The sequence below is a fragment of the Pongo abelii genome, chromosome 1, assembly GCF_028885655.2.
Source record: "Pongo abelii isolate AG06213 chromosome 1, NHGRI_mPonAbe1-v2.0_pri, whole genome shotgun sequence".
NCBI classification, from domain to species: Eukaryota; Metazoa; Chordata; class Mammalia; order Primates; family Hominidae; genus Pongo; species Pongo abelii.
Genome location: NC_071985.2, coordinates 32,349,558 through 32,372,874, shown reverse-complemented (window position 1 = coordinate 32,372,874; position 23,317 = coordinate 32,349,558). Strand labels below are relative to the sequence as shown.

The window sequence follows — 23,317 nt, the reverse complement described above, 5'->3', positions numbered from 1 at the left end:
TTGTGATCATGTGAGTTAATACTTAATAAACTCCCCTTTATATATATATATATAATGGGTATGTATATAGATAGATATAGATATAGAAATATGTATATACATATATATACATAGCTCTTATTAGTTCTGTCCCTCTAGAGAACCCTGACTAATACAATAATTAAACTGACTTAAGAAGGTTGCCTAACCTTGACTTTAATCTTGGAAATACAAGGATTTTTCATCTTCCTCTTTCCACTCTGACTTATATTGCATCTCATTTCTCATACAACAGTCTAGGGCCTCTCCTCTTTTCCTGGTCCCCTATGCTTACCAAAACCCACATCTTCAAAACAAACATGCAGAGCAGGAAGTACCTCTCAGAAGGGAATTCCATCTGCTCTACAGAGTGCCATCGGCCACATCACAGAAGCAGCAGGCAACTCTCTAGGGAAGACACCATAGTGTCTGGTGGACTCCAGGAAGCTACAGCACAAGAAGGCACAGGATTCCCTCCACGCCCCAGCCTGGATTCTAAGAAAAAAAATAATGTTGTAAATCACAGCCCTCACGTCATTCCTTAAAGACCAGATGATGGTGTCCCAGACTCAAAGGCAATAGCAAAACCTGCAAAAAATGGTCACCTATTTCCATTTCCCAGGAAGACCCTCATTATATACAAAGATGTGACTCTCCTCCATCCACATGTCCCCAAGTTCCTATAAGTTGATTCTAATTGGAAGAGATCACCAAAGTAGAGAGAAAAATCTTTCTGGGGCAAGGGTCCAGAAAGTGGTGGTAAAATGCAGAGAATGGCTTTCATTTTGGCTGTAAGTTGCTGTGATCTTAGGGAAACTACATAACTCAGTTTCTTCATCTGTAAAATTGGGAAGAATGTGACTTATTTAGCTCACAATATTTTTAAAAATTAAGAGAAGTAAAAGCTATTTTAAAATAAAAATCATCAAATAGTATTAAACACCGAGTATTCAAATATAGATTAATCTAATTTATGTCTATATTTGCAAAAGTACAATGGGACTTTAGAAAATCTCCAAAGTTATTTTATTTATTTATTTTTTTTGAGATGGAGTCTCACTCTATCGCCCAGGCTGGAGTGCAGTGGTGTGATCTTGGCTCACTGCAACCTATGCTTCCCAAGTTCAAGCAATTCTCCTGCCTCGGCCTCCCGAGTAGCTGGGATTATAGGCATGTGCTACCAGGTCCGGCTAATTTTTGTGTTTTCAGTAGAGACAAGGTTTCACCACATTGGCCAGGCTGGTCTCGAACCCCTGACCTCAGGTTATCCACCCCACTTTGGCCTCCCAAAGTGCTGGGATGACAGGCATAAGCCACCACTCCCAACCAATGTTAAAATCTGGAAAAGCAAAATAATGCTTCTAATATTGTTTGTCCTCACATAAACGTACCTACACTTCTTTCTCTCCATGCCTCTTTCTGTGTCTATATTTTTACATGAATCTCTGTCTCAAAAGATAGCAAAATAGAGTAGAAGAGTTCACTTGATTCGAAGGTAAAATACCATAATGTAAATTTCAATTCCACTATTTCTAGTTGTGTTACCTTGGACAAAATAATGTCTGAAATGGAGATGATGATCCCAGACAGTCTACTTCCAGAACTGGTGACCTGTTAAATGAGAGCCACCTACTTCTGCCTTTCTCTTTTTTTCCTTCTCTCCACTTTCTCTTCTTCCTCCTCCTCCTTCTTCTCCTCATTGTCCCATTATTCTTGTCCACCACTGCCATTTCTTCTCCATAAGACAGAATTAAATTTGAGTCCTGTGATATTTCTGGGATTATTAAATAGCAAAATTAAATTGCTTTTTATTGTGATTGCCTTCCATGTTTCTGCTATGAGACTTTTGAATACCCTAGAATAAATGCAGTTATGTACTGGGTCTCTCCTTCATTGCAAAAAAACAAAAAACAAACAAACAAACAAACAAAAACACCTTTCCCACAAGCCCTGCAAATTTTCTCTGACTTAATGAAGCAATATATATATATGTAAGGAAGTTTATGAATTTGAGGCTTGGCTCCGTCACTTGGTCTGTGTGAACTTGGGCAAGTTTCATTTTGGGGGCTCAATTTTCTCATGTATAAGATAGGGGTAACAATATCTATCTGATAAGAGTAATGAGAGAATTATATCAATTAAGATACCGGTAAAACACATAGCCTAATGCCTGGATAAATGGTAAGTGAACAGTAAGGAGCAGATACTATTATGTTAAAACTAAAAATCAGTTTTATGTATTAATGGCACCTTGACTAACTTCAATATTGGCAATTTGTAGGGAGAATTTCAAAATAGGATGCTGCCCCATCAAATAGCTTGGAGACAAAAACCTCCAATAATGACTAATACTCACTGAACGCTTACTGTATGCCAGACATTTTCTTGGTAATCTACATGTGTTCATTCATTTCATCCTCACAACAATCTGATGAAGTGGGTATAACTATTATTCCAATTTCAGATGAGGAAAGAGAGATGAAGGGTAGTTCAGTTACTTCCCTAGGTCATCGCAGATAGATGAGCCAGAATTCAAACCCCTGGGGTCTAGTTCTAGAGCTATGATGTAGAGCATGTTCCAAAATCATCTTCCTCCAGGAAAGATGGCATCTTCTAAACCAACTGGTATGTTGCCAGTAATTTGTTACCGGTAATAAAGTACTGGAGTCTGCTGATTATCTTCTTTTTAATTTAAACGGGTGCAGTTGCACTTATAATGTAATTATCGATGTTCAGTAACATTCTTATTTCCTCTTTAGTGTAGAAAAGAAAGCAGCGCAATCCAAGCTAAAGCTCTGGAATTACTCAGAGTCCAGTGGTCATCTGTGGTATGTGCATGTCACCCATCAGCATCAGCATCTCTGTCATCACCACCACAGTTATCATCACCACCATCGTATTATTATATATTGATCACTCTATGCCAGGGATGTGGTGATTCTTCACATATGTTTTCTGTATGTGTTACAGCAGAAGAAAATGTTGAAAACCACTGAGCTACACTATTCCAGAGGCATACTTATAAGACTTTTCTCATAATTCTACTATATACCACTGACCTGAAGAGGGAAAGAAGAGTACAATAATATTACTGGTATTTATTTTGTGTTAATCACTGGAATAGGCATTTTAAATATATAATCTTATTTAATCCTCAAAATAGGCCTAAAATATAGACATTATAGTTATTTTAACCCCAGCTTTACAACAAAGGGAACCACTGCTCAGAATGGCTAAGCATCTTTCCCAAGGATTGCAGAATTTTGAAATTATAGCTTCAGGATTTGAACCAGACCTATAATGATTCTTTTGAGCAGTCCCTTAAGATAGTTTTACTATTTTCTAAACTGGGGGTGTGTGTGTTTTTTCTCCTATGACACAAGCTGTCTCTTCTGTTATCTATTTATTAGAAAGCAGAAGCTCTCAACAAAGTTCTAGATTGGGAATCTGAAATCGCAAGCCATAGCCCTGGTTTTGCAGCTCATGTGTTGTGTGGGCAACTTATTTATCTATTAAAATGAGGAATTTCATCTCTAACCTACTACATGCTATGATTTCCCTAGAAAAACATAACAAGTACCCATTGTCATTGTCATTCATATGATATCCAGTCATATGATATCTCCCAAGGGCATGTTCTCTGCCCTTGGGAAAGAAGATTGTAGAGAGAAGCCCACTGCACTGATGTGCTTGTTGACTGGAGCATCAGACAAGGGTGGTTAAAAAGAAGGTTGGCTGGGAAGTGTGAGAAAGTCATCCACCTTGCAGCTGTCTCTGCCCGAATAGTACCATGGCTAAATAAGAGTCTCTCTCTAGAGATCTCTGCTGGCACCTTGTCTTCATTCCTTTCTGGACAAAAAAAAAACAAAAAAACAAAAAAACAAAAAACATGTCCTCATGAAGAATGTATTGCCTTCTACATGCAACTGCCAAAAACCCAACTGTAGGCAAAATCCATCTGACAGAATCTCTTAACTGCTTTGATTCAGTTCTTAAAGGAGATTAGTTGTTGGAAGGTCACAGAGAAGCCATCCTACTGCACATTGCAGCTTGGGGTTTCAAAGCTTTCACTACTAAGGGGATCTCCGTGCTTGATGCCCCTTCTCTCCATGCTGTTTAATCAATGAATCAACAAATAGTTACTGAGCAAGGCTTCCCTGGGGTCTGCAGGTCACTTCAAATGTGGCTCTCCTGTTCAATAGCAGGAGAAAGAAAAACGGATTTTTCTGACTCCTCTTAAAGTTTCCGTTTATAAAACCAGGGCTGGCATCAAAAGACTGTGGGTCTCCTGTCCCTCTTTTTTCATTCCCTGAACCTTCTGATTCACAAGTAAAAATGAAATGTTATGTAGCTGGGACAATATATAAGAGCTGGAAGGGAGGAAGGAAAGAAGGAAGAAAGAAAAGGAGGGAGAAAACAAGGAAGAAAGGAGGAAAAGAGAAAGAGAAGTAAAGAAAAGAGGGAAGGAAAAAAGGGGAGGGAAGAGAAGAAGGGAGGGACAGGAGAGAAGAATGAAAGAATGAAACCCTTAGATTTCAAGAAGGTCAAAAGACACAGTGAACATGCAGACAATACTCCCAAGAAATATATCTTTGGTAGCATATACACTCCATACTTACTAGTCTGTTCATTATTACTGCTTTTTAGTATATATGATTATCTTTGTGAACCCCTACTTTTAAGCTTTTAGGATTAGTGTAATTATGAACGCCTTTTTTTTTTTTTTTTTTTGAGACAGAGTCTCACAGTCACCCACGCTGGAGTGCAATGGCGCAATCTCGGCTCACTGCAACCTCCACCTCCGAGGTTCAAGCGATCCTCCTATCTCAGCCTCCCCAATAGCTGAGATTACAGGTGCCCACCACCATGCCTGGCTAATTTTTTGTATTTTTAGTAGAGACAGGGTTTCACCATATTGGCCGGGCCAGTCTCGAACTCCTGACATCAGGTGATCCACCCACTTCGGCCTCCCAGAGTGCTGGGATTACAGGCGTGAACCACCGCGCCCAGCCATGAATCCCTTTAAATGTCCCTCTGCCTTAACCCTACCAATAGAATCATACATAAAATGTGCATTTAGCCTCAATACCCATAGTATCAGAAATCCACCCCCCCCCCACAAAAAAAAACAAAACTCAACTAGTGTTTCTAAGTAATTTGCATGAAAATTTAAAAAATAATGAATATAAATATTACTTTTGGTTTTTAATAACAACGTTATATAGGACAGGTGCAGTGGCTCGTGCCTGTAATCCTAGCACTTCAGGAGGCCAAGGTGGGAGGACAGCTTGAGCCTAGGAACTCGAGAACAGCCTGGGCAACAAAGCAAGACGCCATGTCTACAAAACGTTTAAAAAATTGAGCCCAGGAGTTCAAGGCTGCAATAAGCTATGATCGTGCCACTGCACTCCAGCCTGAGCAACAGAGAAAGACCCTATCTCAAAAAACATACTTTTTAAAAGTAAAACACTATACTATGCTACAAAATGAATCACCATCTCCCAGGTGATGAAAGCTACTGTGATGTACAGTTGTCACTATGACAGGACCAAACAATGGTGTGAATAGTGTCCTTCTCTGTGAAGCACACAGAGCAGGATTCTACTTGATGATATTTTTCCTCAATCAAAAATACAGTCATCCCTCAGTATCCTTGGGGATTGGTTCTGGGACTCCTGCATATACCAAAGCCTAAACATACTCAAGTCCTGCAATCAGCCCTGCTGAACCCACGTACACGAAAAGTCAGCCCTCTGGACATGGGTTTCACATCCCACAAACACTGTAGTTTTGATCGGTGTTAGGTTGTAAAAAAATCTACCCACAAGTGGACTTGCACAGTTCAAACCCATGTTGCTCAAGGGTCAAGATAATAATGAAACTAGCAACAGTTTACTGGACACTTGCTCTGCCAGACACGCTGCTGAATACTTTCCATATGTTATCTCATGTAACTCTTTCAGCCAACACTGGTATACATTATTACCCTCACTCTACAGATGAGAATGTGGAAGGTCAGGTAGGTGAAGTCACTTTACCAAAAAATCTTAAACATGGTTAGGTCCAGAGCAAAACCCCAACCCATGTCTGACTCTGAATATTTTGCTTCATAATCACCCTGTACCTAACACTTTTAGTCCTATCTTTCAGCTTGGAGAATCAAGATGACGAAAAGTAAAAACAGCATATTTTTATTATATTTTACCCCAAACTCCACTTATATTTGGTGTTCCCACACTTGCTTCAAATTGCTCCTTTCCCACCCAACATTAATTACTAGAGTCTATTCTTTTATATCTTTTTGATAAACATAGCTGGTATTAGAATAGAAAACACACCATGAGATCACAGTATTAACCATGATATTCTGAAACATTTTTCAGTCTAAGCATGCAGTAAGGCTCTCCAACATCTTAAAAAGATTGATTTTAAAAAAAGCTTAAATATAAGCACCATGTTAACACTTAGCACTTACAGTTCTAAACAAAGAGTTTGCCAGATAAAATCTGGAGTGTATGTAGAGGGGGTTGATGTTTTACATTTTATTGAGCTTCTAAATTATAACCCTCATGCTTTTTCATGTGCTGATTGGTTCTATTACAGTAGAGGTATTAATAGAAAAATACACACCTGAAATTCTATCATTCAGTATGACACCTGTATATGTACAATGATGCATCTATTCAGAAGAATCTATATGTTAAAAGGAGTTAAAAGAGACATTATCTTTTGTTCCAGGATGATGCAATTATTTATACCATCTGTATGTGGAAGGAGGTATGGCTCAAGAAACCAGTTCAGGTCTGTTTCACCTTGAAGCTCAGCACACCTAGACAGAGTCCTTTGCTTAAAGTGCCTGTGGTTGCTTGAGATGTGACTCTGAGCATCTTCATTCCTGCATTCATGCTGTGTACTGACTAGTTCCAACCCCAAATCTGGATAAAGACACGGCTATGCTTCTAAGTGTCCTCTTTCCACCCAGATTTGGCTACTAGACATTCTTCATTTAGTTTTTAAAATAAGCATAGCAGATAACAGCACACCAAACAAACCACGAGGTTAGCACTTAACACAGGTACAATTTGCTCATTTTTCTTGGTTGAAGGCAAATTTATGAATACAATCATTTTCCCATACTGAAACCATCTCTACCAGAGAAATGCAAATATTATTGTGATATCTGGTCCTCGTAGAACTCAGAAAATATCTGGGTGGATGAAAACTCTGAGGTTAGGACACAGCACTTCTCACAGTATCTGCATGTGCTTATTACCATATTGGAGAAGTTGTTTCCAAAGCAAATAACAGTTTTCAGAAAGACCGAGTTTACGAATTAATCTGGAGACAGGGAGAGAGAGAGAAAAGACAGCTGTACCATTTAAAAGCTAAGGAACGAAATGACCTATTCCTCTTATGTCAAGACTTGAGAACTTCTAGTACGCAATTAGCTTGACATTCCATAAAGGAAGCCCTGAAATACAGACTTCCTTTTTGTTTCTAAAATAAAGGTACTTACCAGTGAAAATCCACAAGTCACCACACTTTGCCCAGAATCACTTTGGCCGCCCTTCTCCATGGAAGCACAGAGTGGGACCTGCCAAGTTTGTGGAGATACCTACTTGGGCTGGTTGGAAATAGGTAAGGGGGGAAGAAGGGGGAGAAAAGAAAGACTTTCCCTTTAAAACTGAACAGAAGCTGATACCAAATCACATGACCTTTTACCGTAATTTCTATTAAAATCATTTCATGTCTGGTTGCCTCTGCTCTCCTGGCTCATTTGTATTGTTTACAACAAGTCATTGCACTGGCAGTTAGTGGTGGCTGAATCCATGGTTACCCGTTTTTACATTCACTAGTTAAATGGAATGCAGCTCTGCTGTGGGTTTCAGGGAGCAAGCTCTTCAGAAACCACAATCCAGCTATCAATCAGACTAATCTGAGAGAAATTAATCTTATAAACATAAGTATTGTTGCATATTAAAAATGGATAGAAAGGGGGCACGGGCTTTTATTGGTTGGAATTAATTGGAGTTATGAAAGTGGACAAGCCGAGATTTGACTTAGAGCCTCAGAGTGTTCAGTCTGTGGTCTCCATCTGACAGCCATTCACGTTGTGCATCTAAAAAGCTTTCAAGGGTAATACAACCACCCTTGAAAACAAATCCACCACTTTCCAAAATTCTGTGAGCATTTACTGACCTGAATGTTCTTAGAATCTAAGTAGTGGCTAAATACAGGTTTAACCAGACTGCAATCATAGCAAAGTAACTTAAACAGATATATACAAGACAGTAAAACACCAAACAGACAGCACTGGGTAGGATTCAATTAAGACAAAACCTCAGTGGAATGCTCTTTACAAGTAAATTAAAACTGCAAACTAATATGTTTTGAGAGCAAGAACAGTACAAATTCATTCTATTGTCCATGAATTTATGTGGTTAATTCTTTAAAAACATTCCCCAAAGCTAACTTGTTTCTCAAGATGGACATGACCAACAATTACAATTCGTAATAAAAATTTAGAAGTTGTATAGTTTAATGCCCACAGTAATTGTCCCACGAGTCACATCTAAATGCTAAATGAGAACAGCAAATAGTTAAAGCTAACATATTACAACCCCATCTACTGCAAAGTCACTGTATCAGAAGCTAGAATTGATTTGTTTCCTCAGAACGAATTGAAAATGAATGTAACATAACGTCGGAAAAATCCCTCCTGCACTGCTAATCGGATATTGTATAATGGTTGATTGCAGCTTTGCCCTGTACTATTGCTGCCTAAATCATACATACTTACACGTTCTGGGTTCTTCCAAGAGTTTGGTGCAGTTTCAAGGACAAATGTCTTAAGGAAGCCTCTCTACTGTGCAGCAGGGAGCCTAGCTCGGATCTGATGACAAGAGCACAGTGCTAAATCTGACAACAGAGAAGGAAACTTCCTGTGTGAAGAGGAGATCTTGGAAAGTCTCAGGGTTAAAAAGGCTGCTTTAAATGTGCTGGTTGATTTGCTCCCTGGTTGTGTATACACAGTAGCAGCTGATCTGTGTTTGCAGCCCTGCAGAAAGGAACCTTTACTGAAAACCAATGGCATCACATTTCAGCGGAGCTGGTGCCAAGTGCTGGAGAGCAGAGCAACCTTTGACAACTTCACACAATTCACCCCAGCAGACTCACCACAGGTCAGAAAGGAATGTGGAAAGTATCTCCCCACCAGGTTTCATCTCAGGTATGTTAGCGCAGTCCCTGGGAAACCACACACTGTTACTGGCTGGATTCTGACAACAGTGTAAGGTATTCTCGGGACTTATACGTAGTTCCTGTCTCTGCTGTCCTGACCTACAGTGTACTATATTTTAATAGAAGCTTTAAAATGAATCAGGATTTTCTAAAATGCATTTCCCTCTGCTTCTTATAGAAACCTTTGTATGTAAGGTTCCTCTGTTGTTCCTCAGAAATAAACTGAGGATAACATAATGTAAGATCGGGTAGTCTGGTATCAACTTCTGCATTCTGTCTCCCAATGCAGAGGCTGGAGTTTTAACATTACTGTGTTGTCAGGGGCCATTTTAGTATCGTTCAGTAGAAACTGGGGATGGCTGCAAAACTTCACTCCAACAGAACCAACTATTGTAATGAGCTATAGACATGTTAGGAACAGACAGGCAATGAAGAACATGAAATATTCCACTGTTTAGCAGTGGAATCACCTTCTTTATTATCATCCTTAACATAGAAGACAGTGAAAATTCTAGACCTTACCAACTGTAGTAGTGAAAGTTAAGACAGAGTAAGAGACAGAGAGAAAGAGAGAGACAGAGACAGAAGGTAAGGGCGGCTGCTAGTGGCAGTAACAAACTTAATCCAAGTCATTGGTTAACCACTTCATTAACTGTGAGTTCCTCACTGCCCTTCCTTTCTCTTCTGTTTCTATGATAAGTCCAGATTATGGTGTATTATATGGTATTTTTCACTATTGTGCTTTTTACTTCAAAGGCCAGAAATCAGAACTGACAGTTTAACAAAAGTCCACGTTAAATGTGTCAGGCAGCTCGGGAGAATGTTCCCCTACTTATCTGAAAGCCAGCCCAGGAGCTGCCTGGGCAACTGGTGAATTACCCAAGGTGTTTGTTTTCATTTTGGCCACACTGTTGTTTAGGAATAATGATAATTCCCTTACATCTGAGAGTCCACATAATGTAATGAATAGACTCTGGGCTCTGGTGCCAAGTAGCTCTAACTTCCTATCTCTACCACTTTCTACCTACATGAGGTTGGAGGTTGATTAAAATCTCCGAACTTCTGTTTCCTCACCTGTGAAATGGAGACACTATAACTACCATACACAATTTTTTGTGAAGTTTTAAAGAATAACACATGTCAAGGGCTTACCACAGTGCCTGGCACGCATGCATTTACAAACATTTACTGAGCCTCCTCTCAGAGCCAGGCACAGTGCCAGACACTGGGGGCACAAAGGCAATTAAGACAGGGTCTCTACCCTCAAGTGCAGTTCCACAAGTGTTATATATTTCCTCCTTCCCTCCCATAATTTGTGCAGTCTCCATTTAAATGCTCTGTTTCATTTGATCCTTCCAACAGTCCTATGAAATAGATGAGGCTAAACCCAGTTTACAAATGGGAAAACTTTGGCTTGAAAGTGAGAGTCACACAGCTGGTAAATTGCAGCCTAAACATCAATCCAAGCTTTCTGATTCTGTCAAGTTCTCTTTAAGATATATATATATATAAAATATATGTGAATTGACCACATAGCATTCATAGTTTGCATTATTAGATATTATACTGGTTATCTTCACAGTGTCACGTATACATATAATGCACTTCCCTGCAGGTAGCATAAGTCCCTTAAAGAGAGGCACTATATCTTAAAATTACTTTATATTCTCAAACAGGCCTAGCATGATGTTAAAGATATTACCTGCTGAATAAATCTTCCTAAATTGAAAAAAACTCAAGTAGGGTCACTTTTACTACCCAAAATCATCCTCACAGAAAGCTGGAACCCTTCAATAAATGATGGTTTGGAAGTTATATGTGGCCTTCCAGTGCTCTTGCTGTCTATGTCATTACTTCCAAATCATTACATACATGTCAAAGTTCTTAACACTGACTCATCATCAAACTCCCTGAAGATTGTTTTCTTCGTTTGTTTAGCATATATCCTGTACACTGAAGCCCTGATGAATTTTGGTAAAAGTGATTAAATATTTACTTTTTAATTCAAGCCTGACCCAAAGACATCTCTTGATTTCTGGGTCCACTCCATTTTCTAGTGTTTTCTTTTTGTTTTGTTTTTGTTTTTGTTTTTTTGGTTTTTTTGTGAGAGGGAGTCTCACTCTGTTGCCCAGGCTGGAGTGCAGTGGCGCGATCTTGGCTCACTGCAAGCTTCGCCTCCCGGGTCCACGCCATTCTCCTGCCTCAGCCTCCCGAGTAGCTGGGACTACAGGCGCCCACCACCATGCCCAGTTAATTTTTTGTATTTTTAGTGGAGACGGGGTTTCACCGTGTTAGCCAGAATGGTCTCGATCTCCTGACCTCGTGATCTGCCTGCCTCGGGCTGCCAAAGTGTTGGGATTATAGGCGTTAGCCACCGCGCCCGGCCCCAGTTTCTAGGTTTAACAGTTCACAAAGTGTAGAGTTCTGTTGATCATTATCTTATAAATCACAGCACAGTATCCAGCAATCTTGGGTAGAGTTTGCTTTTTATACATATATAATCTGTACAAACAGCTCAAATTTCTTAAATAATTATTGATCTACTGCTTCATTTTATGCATTAAAATGTAACCCATTTCTGATGGAAGAATTGATTAGACATTTATCAGTGAATTATAGATAAAAATATTCTTTTTCTTTTTTTTTTTTTTTTTTTGAGACAGAGTTTTGCTCTTGTTGCCCAGGCTGGAGTGCAATGGCACAGTCTCAGCTCACTGCAACCTCCGACTCCCGGGTTCAAGTGATTCTCCTGCCTCAGCCTCCCGAGTAGCTGGGATTACAGGCATGCACCACCATGCCCGGCTAATTTTGTATTTTTAGTAGAGATGAGGTTTCTCCACGTTGGTCAGGCTGGTCTCGAACTCCTGACCTCAGGTGATTCGCCCACCTTGGCCTCCCAAAGTGCTGGGATCACAGGCGTGAGCCACCATGCCAGGCCAAAAATATTCTTAAAAGACATATGTATAATATCTAGAACTTGGATTTCAACTAATGTATTACATTCATTAGTTCTTTTTGTTTGGTTTGTTGGCATTTTTAAGAGATGGGGCCTTGCTATGTTGTCCAGGCAGATCCCAGCTCCAGGCCTCAAATAATCATCAAGCCTCACCCTCCCAAGTAGCTGGGATTACAGGTATAAGCCACTGCACCCAGCACTTACTATGTGCATTAGTTCTAATCTTATACCCTGGGCATCTTTTAAAATAGAATTTAGAATACTATTTCTAAGTATTTACTACCAATGATTCCTTCAGCCTTAACAAAAATCCAGGAAATTTAGATTAATAGTAACGTCATGGCAAAACTGCAAATGACAGGTGATATTTGAGATAAAGAAGACAATTACTGAACACATTGTTTTTGTTTCCAAAGTCAGTCACTTGTTTGTTTAGACAAGCTGTGGCCATCTGTAAGGGAAAGTAAATATGCTCAAGCACTGGCACTGCATACGTGAGAATTATCAGTCTTACTACCATCTTTGATGTCCAGCTGCCCAGCTGCCCTGCAACTACTTCAGGGACAAACTAGCAGTTGCCCAGCAACTACTTCCTGCTTCCTCCCTGAAGTAATACGTCAAGTACCAACCACAATGTTCGTTCTACAGTAGACAAGAAATGTACCAATCAAAGACCACTCTGGAGCTGAGCAAATTCACCTCAGAATGGCCAGATCTGTTCAGCACAGAGAACTGGTGGACCCAATGACTTTTCTTCACCACCTGAAACCAAGTAACCTTACCATTTATAAGCACTTTTAGAGCCAAGAGTCTGACTCAACTCTCATATCCATCTTGAGAAGCAGATGCTTTTAGTATTCACATTTTTATAATTATAAAGGTTCAAAGAATTAAAATTAAATAATTTCTCAAAATCATACAGGCAATAAGTGATCCAGTAGAGATTTTGAAATGAGAGCTCTAATTCCAAAGCCTTTTCTCATAACACACTGTCCTTTCCCTTCAGGGGATCACTAGTTTGCCTCTTTTTCCTTTTGGCTTCACATCTCACAGCTCAGTTAAATACAGACAAGGCTATTCCCCACCCTTATCCCCATCCCTCACCCCCACCCTCCACACACACACCTCACCCTCTTCTTCATCCAACTGCTTCCATTTTTCCTTCTCTCACAACTTGGCCAACTACTTCAGAGAATAGCTTTTTTTTCTATCTCCATTTTTCCTCACTCCCCCTGTTCAATGAATTTAGGTGTCAAAAGCCACATCTTATCACAAGTGACAAACTTAGAAGTACTGCTAATATTTCAGTATATCAGGGAAACAAAAGCCATATACTTTGCAACCAGCTTCAAAAAGTCCCGAAAGTTTATAAGAATCCCTTTCAGATACTCTGCAATCGTTTCTGTCTCTTTTAAACTTCCTGTTATATGTGCATTCTTTTAAACATCAACCATCGCAAGTCTAGATAAATGATAAACTATCATTCTGTTTTACTGCCTTTGTATTGTTTATCGCTTGTATCATAATAGAACTGTTCTTTACATTTTGTTCATCACTGATAATATACTATTTCACTCCAATAAGTAACAATGGGCTTGTATGGTCTAGCCTAGAAAACTAATCAGAATTTAAGATTGTTTTCTGCAGGACCAAAAAAAAAAGTGTTTTAAATATCTACTAATTGATTTACAATGAAAAAATTTTAACGCAAACCAGACTCTAAATTTCACGAGGCTTTCATTCCAAACCACAGATACTGAGCTCATTTACTACTCTGTATACTAATATTTCTAGTCATGGCATATGGCCATACTTAAGTAAATAGTTAGTTTATAGAAAGGAAATAAATAGGCTTATGATTAATTGATTGATTCATTATCAATCATGCACTAAACTCAGAATCGCAGGGGTGAAGTAAGTTGGAGACCATCGAGTCAAACTCCTTCATTTTAGAAATGAAGAAACAAAGGTTCACTACTGCCCTCTGATGAAGTGGGTAACTAGCTTATACTACAAACCCAGCTTAGCACCATTTCGAGTGAGCTTTAGCTGAGGACTGACATCTGCTAGTATGCACATTAGCTACAAAGAGCACAGTTCTAACTTTGAAGGTGATTGGGCCAAAGCATCATCAGGTATTATATCCCAATTCTGCAACCTTAGGAAAATAAATGTTCATACTAAATAGAAAATGAATTTCTAATAACTGAATTAAACTGTTTATCTAAATAGCCAACTTCAGATTTCTCTCCACACATAATAACTTGGAAAAATATATAGCCTGTGCTTGCTATAGTACTATAGCTACAGTCTCTAAGAAAATCTATAACTTGCTAACAATTTTCCTGATTTATGTTTGAAAACATACAGGGCATGAAATGATTTCTGCAACCTTACATTTTCCTCAAGAACACTGGTGAGCAGAAGATATATTCCAAAAATCATGTGGGATTGCTTGCTACATCTACTTCTTTCGTAGAAATGTATGATAAGCTATTATACATGCTCCGCCAAAAAAAAGTCATTAGCTTTTTTTCCTCATTAAGGGAGGAAAGAAGAAAAATGGAAGAATGGATTTAAAAAAAAAGAAACCGGAAAGAAAAAGGAAGGAAGGGAGGGAACTCTGACAAAAGGATCTATTTTCAAATAATGTCTACAATGTAAAAACTGATTGCCTCCTTAAGGAAGAAAGTGCAATAAATATTCTTCTAAAGAACAGCTTGTAGATAATGTATGGTTATAAACTGTAACTCACTATACAAATGTTAGTTATTCTTGGTGTTAGTATTTAACATATATGGAAATTTGCTTACAACCTGTAAGTGTGCCAATAAAAATAGGTATTTGTGAATATAAATTACACTGGTCATAAAATCAGACTTATTAATCTAATATATCTTAGAATGAGACCAAATTTAAATGAGCCACTCTGTAACGTAGATATCTGGAAACATGGTTTATCCTATTCCATTAGTATCAGAATAGGAATGCAAAAGTTTTGCTGTACTTCACATAATGTTGGCAACCTGAATTTAAATCTTCAAACCAGTAAACAATCGCTGTCAGGCATGCATATTTTCCAAGTTAAAAAAAAAATTTGTTTGTATAGGGAAAGTAAAATGAGCAAATTCATTCATTAACATCCTTTTAATTGTCCAGGTTATTTATTTTAGCAGATACACCATAAGAAACAGCCATATAAATAAATAAAATATCTTTGACTCCCCAGTATCTTGCATTTTACCACAGGTATTCCAAACACACTCAACCTTTTTTGTGTGTGTGATAACTATGATCATTACCTTGTTTAAATGAACAAAGTATCCTTCATAATAAAAATATAAATAAAGGCCTGATTTAAAACTATAAATGATTATTCTTCACAACTATAGGTATTATCAAGCATAATATTATAAATATACTAATAAACATCTGTACATGGTATACATGTCCAAGAGGAATGGGAGATGAGATTTATCCCCAATACAGTGCAGGGGGCAAGCTAAGGAGAGAGTGGCCTTTCACAATGGGTTGTGAATCAAGGATGAGTAAATGAATGGTATCTAACCTCCAAGAAAAAGAAAACTTCCTTCTCTGTGTGATAGACATAAAGAGTTGCAATAATTTCACAGAAATTTTTATCAGGAACATACTACCAAGAATTTTTGCTTCAAGGTTTGCAAGAATTTTTCTAGTTCTCTGAACCATAAGGCTGTGTGTATTGGCCTTCTATTTCAAAAAGCTGTGTTACTTTCTGCAATCATCTCTTAAAAGAAGGCCCCATGGGGCTCTGGCTCTCCCTTTTGGCACCACCACTAATTCCAATACAAACATCGTATTATAGATTAGGTTCAATATTATCTGAAGATTGTTCTGGAGAAAGATTTTTTTCTTTCTTTTTCTTTTCTTTTCTTTTTTTTTTTTTTTTTTAGACAAAGTCTCACTCTGTCCCCAGGCTGAAGTGCAGTGGCGCCGTCTCGGCTGACTGCTATCTCTACCTCCCGGGTTCAAGCCATTCTCCTGCCTCAGCCTCCTGAGTAGCTGGGATTACAGGTGCGCACCACCACGCCCAGCTAATTTTTGTATTTTTAGTAGAGACGGGGTTTCATCATGTTGGCCAGGATGGTCTCGATCTCCTGACCTCGTGATCCACCCTCCTCAGCCTCCCAAAGTGCTGGGATTACAGGCATGAGTGAGCCACTGTGCCCAGCTGAGAAAGATCTTTAAACTCTCCTACAGCACCACAAACTCATCCACTAGCATGAGAGGGTTAGAACACGTAGAACTTACTTATAATTCTTTGCTCTGATTCCTAAAGCCTACTTACTCTACTGGGATGGCAGTGCCAACCTAAAAACTGAATTGCAAAGCCGTATGATTTCACAGCTTTAACAAACTGACAACAAAGCGACAAGAGAAAACTTCTTCCTTTGCACAAGAAGCCCCGGCACATTATTTTGACTTTATAAAGATATTTTAAATGAATTTTAAAAAATCACAATATTATGAAACTTGATCATCATTACTTCAAAACGACAGACTCTATTGTTCATGGAAAAATTCTCAGTTGGTTTTATCATACTCATGGTTCAATTGAAAGATTCACCAACTGCTGCCTGGAGAAAAGAGAAGATCTGCATTTAAATGTATATATAGTATTTCCAAAAGCACAGTACCTAGAAGGCAGATACCGTCAAGGTTTCTTAGTGAGAATAACTCAAACTGTATTAGGTACATTTCAATGCTGTAGCTATCCCCATTTCATAGGGCTCAAATTATATCCATAACATTCTTTTTTCCTCTGTGCATTCTTCATAATATTGTCTCTAAAAGTTTAAATTAAAGCTTGCTCCATCACAAAGTCCTCGCACTAACGACAAACAACTACTACGGTACACATCATTTCTGATGTGCACAAAGACCACAGAAGACAGCTTGGCCAGAAATGTTAAATAATTGAAAAGTATAACGACTTAATAGAGTAGTAAGCTTAGTTTACAATGCAGCCAATTTAAAGCCATAAAAATACTGTGTAAAAATTTTATCTTGTGGTTGACCATTACATAACCTATCTATTATTCAAAAGTATCTCAACAGTGTTTTTCTTCATTAATGTGGCTTTTGGCATTTCCCTCAAAATCTTTCTATTCCCACATTTTTCCAACAATTTTGAAACAAATACAGAATTTCTACATTATATCACAAATCCCCTTTACTAGGATAATGACACCTTCAATGTCTAATTGAAACCAATTTCATAGGTCAATCTGTAAGGCATACTTTAACCTCCTTGGATAATATTTGTTTTGCATCTAACAGAGTCAAGCACACAAGACATTTCTTTTAAAAAAAAGACTAAAGCTACTTGTATTGACACATCTGTAAACAAAAGGAGAACTTCATAAATAACCCCCTTTCCTATGACACACTCATCCAAGGATTTGTCTGCATTAGAAAATGTCATAGGGCATCAGAAAAGTTTTGTCTTGAGTGTTCAGCTAAGGTGCATAGCATGTCTGTGCAGAAGAAAAAAGAGACACTTAGGATCCATTTCAAACATAAGCCCATTACCTCTGGCAGGCTTTTGCTAAAATTCTAGCTGCAACTTAAACGTCCCTGTAAACAAGGTTACTGAGAACAGCCCCAGATATTCCTCTCAGCAACACTTTCCTAGGAGCCCTTCAGCTGTCTGCCGGGTTAGTTATACCTTATCTTGCTGCACTGCCATTCTCATGCTGATTCACATTCAGAACTCAAAATGAAAGCTGAAATATCTTGAAGATCACTTAATATTGAAATACTGTTGTGGTAATAAGTGGTGCTCAGTCAGAGATGGGAACATGGTACTCTCTTGGTAACCTTTTAATTTCTGGAAAAATTGTACAGAATAAATTGAGCAGCACACACGGAAACCACCTAATCGATTGATCTGCTCTATTTTGTTAAAGCAACACCCATCACAAACGCCCCTGGCTCCCCAAGCAATTCCCGGTAAAGAAGACCAGCAGGTTTCAGTATATACCATGCACGAGGACTTTGATGCTATTTTGATTTATTAAAGAAAAGGAACGATCTTCTATCTACATTCATCACCCCAGTCAATGGACAGTTTTATGTGCTGTATGATACCATTCTCGATATACACACGTTTAATTCTACTTAATGCGAGTTTAAAGAGTTATGAGAATTGCTTTAGTAAGAATAACAAAGCCATGCGTAACAGACAAATGTACGCTTAAATGATCATCCAGGCCTGCTTCCTTATATACTTGATTCTTTTTCTATTTGAAGGAGATGAAACCCCATCAATGTCACTTCGTCTCCATCAGTGTTTTCATGTCTCTTCTTCCTGTCAGGCATTCCTCAGCTCGGGATTTGAGAAATGTTCAAATTTCCCTCTCTTTCCCACAATGACAGAACTGTTTCTCAGGTTGGTTAACTCACTTTGACAACATCAAATCTGCTGGACAGGAAAAAAAAAAAAAAGAGAGAGAACCCTGAAACCACTCCTCAATCCCATTTTTCTGTCTTTTTCTCTAAGACATTTCCGACTCTTTTTCTCTCGCCTGCTGCTTCTGAATTTGGGCATTTTCCAAACACACTCCCCTATTTGGTCTTTGGGCAGCGTGAGAAACAAACGAGAGTTTCTCTTCAAAACTAGACCAAGTCATTCAGCTGCTCTGAAACATACTTCACAACATCCGCAGGTCTCTTGATCTTGACTTAAAGTATTAAGCAGGAGTGTTTTGAAAGTAGTAGGAGGTCATATGGACCTAACAGCTTCTCTTAACCCACATGCTGAGAATTTCTTTTTTTCCTGTCTTTTTTTTTTTTTTTTTTTTTTTTTTTTTTTGAGAGAGAGAGAGAGAGCGCTATTTTCAACATTGCCCTCTGGTTTATGTTAGTGAAATCATTTGCTTTCTGTGTGTGTCTGTGTCTTATTGCATGGCCACTGGTTCTGGTACTACAACACAAACACAGCAAACGTGCTTCCCTAACATAAGCAGACCCATGTGGCAATTCACAACATAACCAAGGCAAGCACAATAAATAAACACATACATAATCATTCCACAGCACTGAGGCATGCGGGGGTTTCTACAGGCCCTTCCGGACTCTTCCAGAATTGCTCATTAAGATTCTGAAAGGGGGAGAGGGTGCAGCTTGGAAAAGGTTGCCGGAAGGGAAAAGAAAGGGAGGAGGGGAGCTTTGCCCTCTGTGTCTTTCTGTCTCTGAGACTCTCCCATCACCAAACAAGGGGTGCAGGGGTCTATCCTGCAGAGGCTCTAACAGACTTGAGGGGTAGAAGGAGGTAGATGGTTTAAAATAGTTAAATGATGATCGGGTGACCTCCGTGCAACTTCAGCGACTCCCTCGGGCAGGTGAAAGGGTTGGGGAGAGAGAAGGGAGGGAAAGCAGCCTAGAGGACAGGAGGGAGACACCTAGGACTACAGCAGCAACAATCACCAGAAGGATTTTCCAGCCCATGACAGCAGTCCTCAACTCCTGGCACCACCCTCTCCCCAACGACCCCTGCTCCATATCCCCTCACCCTAACCCCTCCCGTCCCAGCGCCCTAACTCTGCCCTCACTCTTTGCCACTTTACCAAGCACTGAAGTCTCTAACCAGGAAGGGGGATGGGAGGGGTGTTTAAAGAACAAATCTAATTGCAATTAGAATTAATCTGTGTCTCCAGCACACACGCTCACAGTTTTGCAGTCATGGTAAGGCAAGTCTACAAGAGGTGGGCAGTACTTATGGTTGTGTTATTCAGGGAGGGGTTGCTTTTTTTTTTTTGCCAAGAGACTATAAGCAAGTGAAGGGGGGAAGGGGGTAGCAATCTAGATTTCAACCAGGATTGCAAATAAAGAATGCCCCAGATGCAAATGTCTGTCTCCAGATGTTGATGATAAGGATTTGGACCAGTTACCTTGGCAGGGTCAGAACTGCAGCAGGTTAATCAGGTGAGTCGTCGGGGATTTTAAAGAAGCCGAAGCCGGTTTCTTTGGCTATGAAAGTCTACAAAACCCCCATGCAGGAACATTGCACATCTTACACACGCCTCCTTTAACTGGGCTCCCGCGACCTCGGCAGGCGAGGGGGTGCTGGCCGGCCCTCCGGTGGCAAGGGCACGGCCCCCCGCTCTGCCCCCGCGGGCGCGGGGCCGGCCTGGCACCAGGGGTCCGCGTCCCGAGCGGCTGTGCACTCACCGAGCCGGGCTGCGAGGGGCAGAGGGGCGCCCGCGGCTAGCTGGAGCGCCAAGGCGCCTCCCTTTTCTCTTGGTAGCGTCGGTCCGCACTCCCTGTGACCCAGGACGTCATGATGCCTGTCTGTTTTCTCAATGATAACTTGGCAGAAGAAGAGAGAGGCTGCCAGGTTCTCCTCGGGTGGTTACGTGGTATGTGCACGATTCTGTTTGCATGCGTTTCTCTTTTTAAAAATAAATATCTATATTTTTCTAAAAAAAATTCCCGGCACTGTCATGATTTGATTGCATTATTGCGTTTGCATAATTGACGCCTCTGGGTGTGTATATATGTGTGCATATGCGTGTGATTTTTTTCCCCTTTAAATCCTGCTGCTCCTGCCGCCGCCGCAGCCGCTGCAAACGGAAAGCAAGCATGCGTTCATCTTTTGTCTTTCATTTTACCTTCAGGGTGACATTCAGTGCCAACTGCTCCCTTTTGACCGTCGCCAATCCCCGCCTGGGCAAAATAAATTTGAAAAACGTGGGGGGAGGGGAAGCAAGAGCCCCCTCAGCCCGAATGCTGGGGTTTCCATTCCTTCGGCTAGGGATCCCAAAGCTACCCAACCCACCTCCCAACCCTGAAAAACCATTTTCCCTTCTACCCACCGGGCCCAGGCAGAGAATCAGCACCAAGACAGCGAGGAGCATCCACCCAGGGCCAGACACTCATGTTCGCGGCTCGCACTTGCTGACTTGCATCTCTCAGTTGCATTCCCGGTGTGTAGGCCTCTCACAACTGGAGCTATTTTTGTCTCCCAGAGATGTTCTTTAAAGCCTTTTAAAAATGGGGAGGGGGCAGGGAAGAAAGAGCGAGAGACAAATAGAGAGAAAGGGACCCAGAGAGAAGCCCAAACCCCTAGTTGAGAAACTCGACTGACACATCATAAAATTTGGGGGGCTCCAGGCATCTGGCCCACCAGGGGAGTCTGGAAGGGCAAGAAGGATAACTAGGTTTTATTTAACTCATTCTACAACAGCAGGAAAACTTTTTTTTAATACAAAGATGTTATTGCAAATTATTCACTGTATCTGTCATTTTTATAATTATGCTCAGAATCAGTAGGAGTGGTCTCAAGAATAATCCTTAACGTTTATTTCTGCAAATATGAGAATGCATTTTTAGATGGTGTGGCCACATGACAGGTAAAGCACAGATTACTTCTTTTTCTAATATTTACTTTGTGTTATTTGTACATTGTCTGGTATGTTTTATGTAGCTTCTCTTAATCATAATGTTGTGTATATTACCCAACATGTGGCATATTCCTGATAAATAAATATCTAGCAGCAGGTTTGGCAAATGCTTTGCTCTGCTTTATCAATAATTATCCATTTGGAGTAACAACATTTATTTAGGAATTTTTATTTTCACCGAGCCTGTAGTTGGCCTTTGTCACCATCATGTACTGGTGGAGTCACTGTTCCTACTAATTCCAAATTCCTAAAAGATGACAGCAGAGGCCGAGGTTGCAAAAAATTAAGCACAAGGAGAGTTTTGAATCTGAAAAGCACAGCCGATTGAGAGAAAAACTTTTGAATTCATCCATAATAATCTGCAGCTGCTCGAAGGTTTAAAAATAGTTTACCTATTTGAGAGGTTGGCTAAGTTTAATGAAAACAGCAAGTAACTTACTAGATCTTTTCCCTTTAGAGTCATAGTCCAAGAATCATTCGCAAATTCCACAGGGAAGATATTGTAATTATGCAGAGACCAGATGATCTGAATTGGAGAAACTAGACTAAGAGGGTCTGAGGACTATTGACTGATGGCCAGATCCCAAAACTTGGCCTGTGTCTCTCCACCTTGAAAATTGGACGTAGCTTCTCTGGCTCGCTTTGCGTATCTGTTCCTTTGGCATGCCAGAAGGATGAATTGGTGCAGTCTTGTCAGGTGCTTAGATGTTACCAGAGTCATAGATGTTTCCAAAGAGGGCAAAGGCCTATTGAGAACTCGAGGAGGGATTACTATAGACGTTATTGGTAACTTTCCAGTAACTATCCAAGAGGTACTCATTAATATTCAATCTACCAACCTGGTTCTCCAGCTTTTTTACTTATTAACCTTGGAATTGGACCTTTAAAGACTCACCACAAAACGAAAGAACCATAACAATTTGACTAACTTTAATCCTCTGAAATCCAATTTTGTTTTGTTCTTTTCAGAAAAATGTCTTCCATGCTATTTGTCACCACTCCACATGCCAGTTCAGGCAGCTGAGTGGTTTCTTTCCCCAGGAGTGAAATGTTTGAGCAACTAGCAAAGAGTAGAGGCAGCGTACCCAAGAACTCTGGAGTTTGAATAGATCCTTTCTAACCCCAGATTCTCTAAATCCAACTCTGCCTAGGAATCACTCTCTAGTGATTATTCTGTTGCTTATTCAAGTTCAAACTCCACAGACTACTTTCAAGTCTTTATTTTCTGGCTTCACCCAAAATATAATAGTTAATATTGTTGGAGCCTGTTCAGTTTCACTTCCCAACCAAACCAAAGGGCATAAAAATGCTTACTAAGGTAGATGGAAGACATAGAAGGCAATGCCCTGAACTTTACTTGTGCTTAGACCTTGTAAACCCAATTAAACCTCCTCAACAATAAGGGAAGGGAAGTATTATTATCCCCATTTCTGTGCCAAGGAAACTGAGGCACAGAGAAGTTGAGTAATTTGCTCAAAATTACACAGCTGGGGTTCAAATTAAAGTGCCCTGAGTGCTCGCTATCAAGCTCTCTGCTTACCTACCTACCTACCTATTCAAACTCATTTCCAACTACTGGCATCACTGAGCCATGGTTCAGTTAGGCTGGTCACACTGTTCATCTCATACACTCTGTTGACTCATACTGCCATCCCAGTGT

The 23,317-nt window shown here is 39.8% G+C and overlaps 1 protein-coding gene across 1 annotated transcript in view; it reads right to left on the bottom strand.

Annotated features, from left to right (window-relative positions):
* The window catches only part of ESRRG (estrogen related receptor gamma), a 592,374-nt gene extending 571,851 nt beyond the window's left edge, over positions 1–20,523 (bottom strand). Inside the window, 1 exon segment of the mRNA NM_001132224.1 lies at positions 20,426–20,523. The gene's annotated coding sequence lies outside the window, so the exon portion shown is untranslated.
* Positions 20,524–23,317: the final 2,794 nt, after the last annotated feature.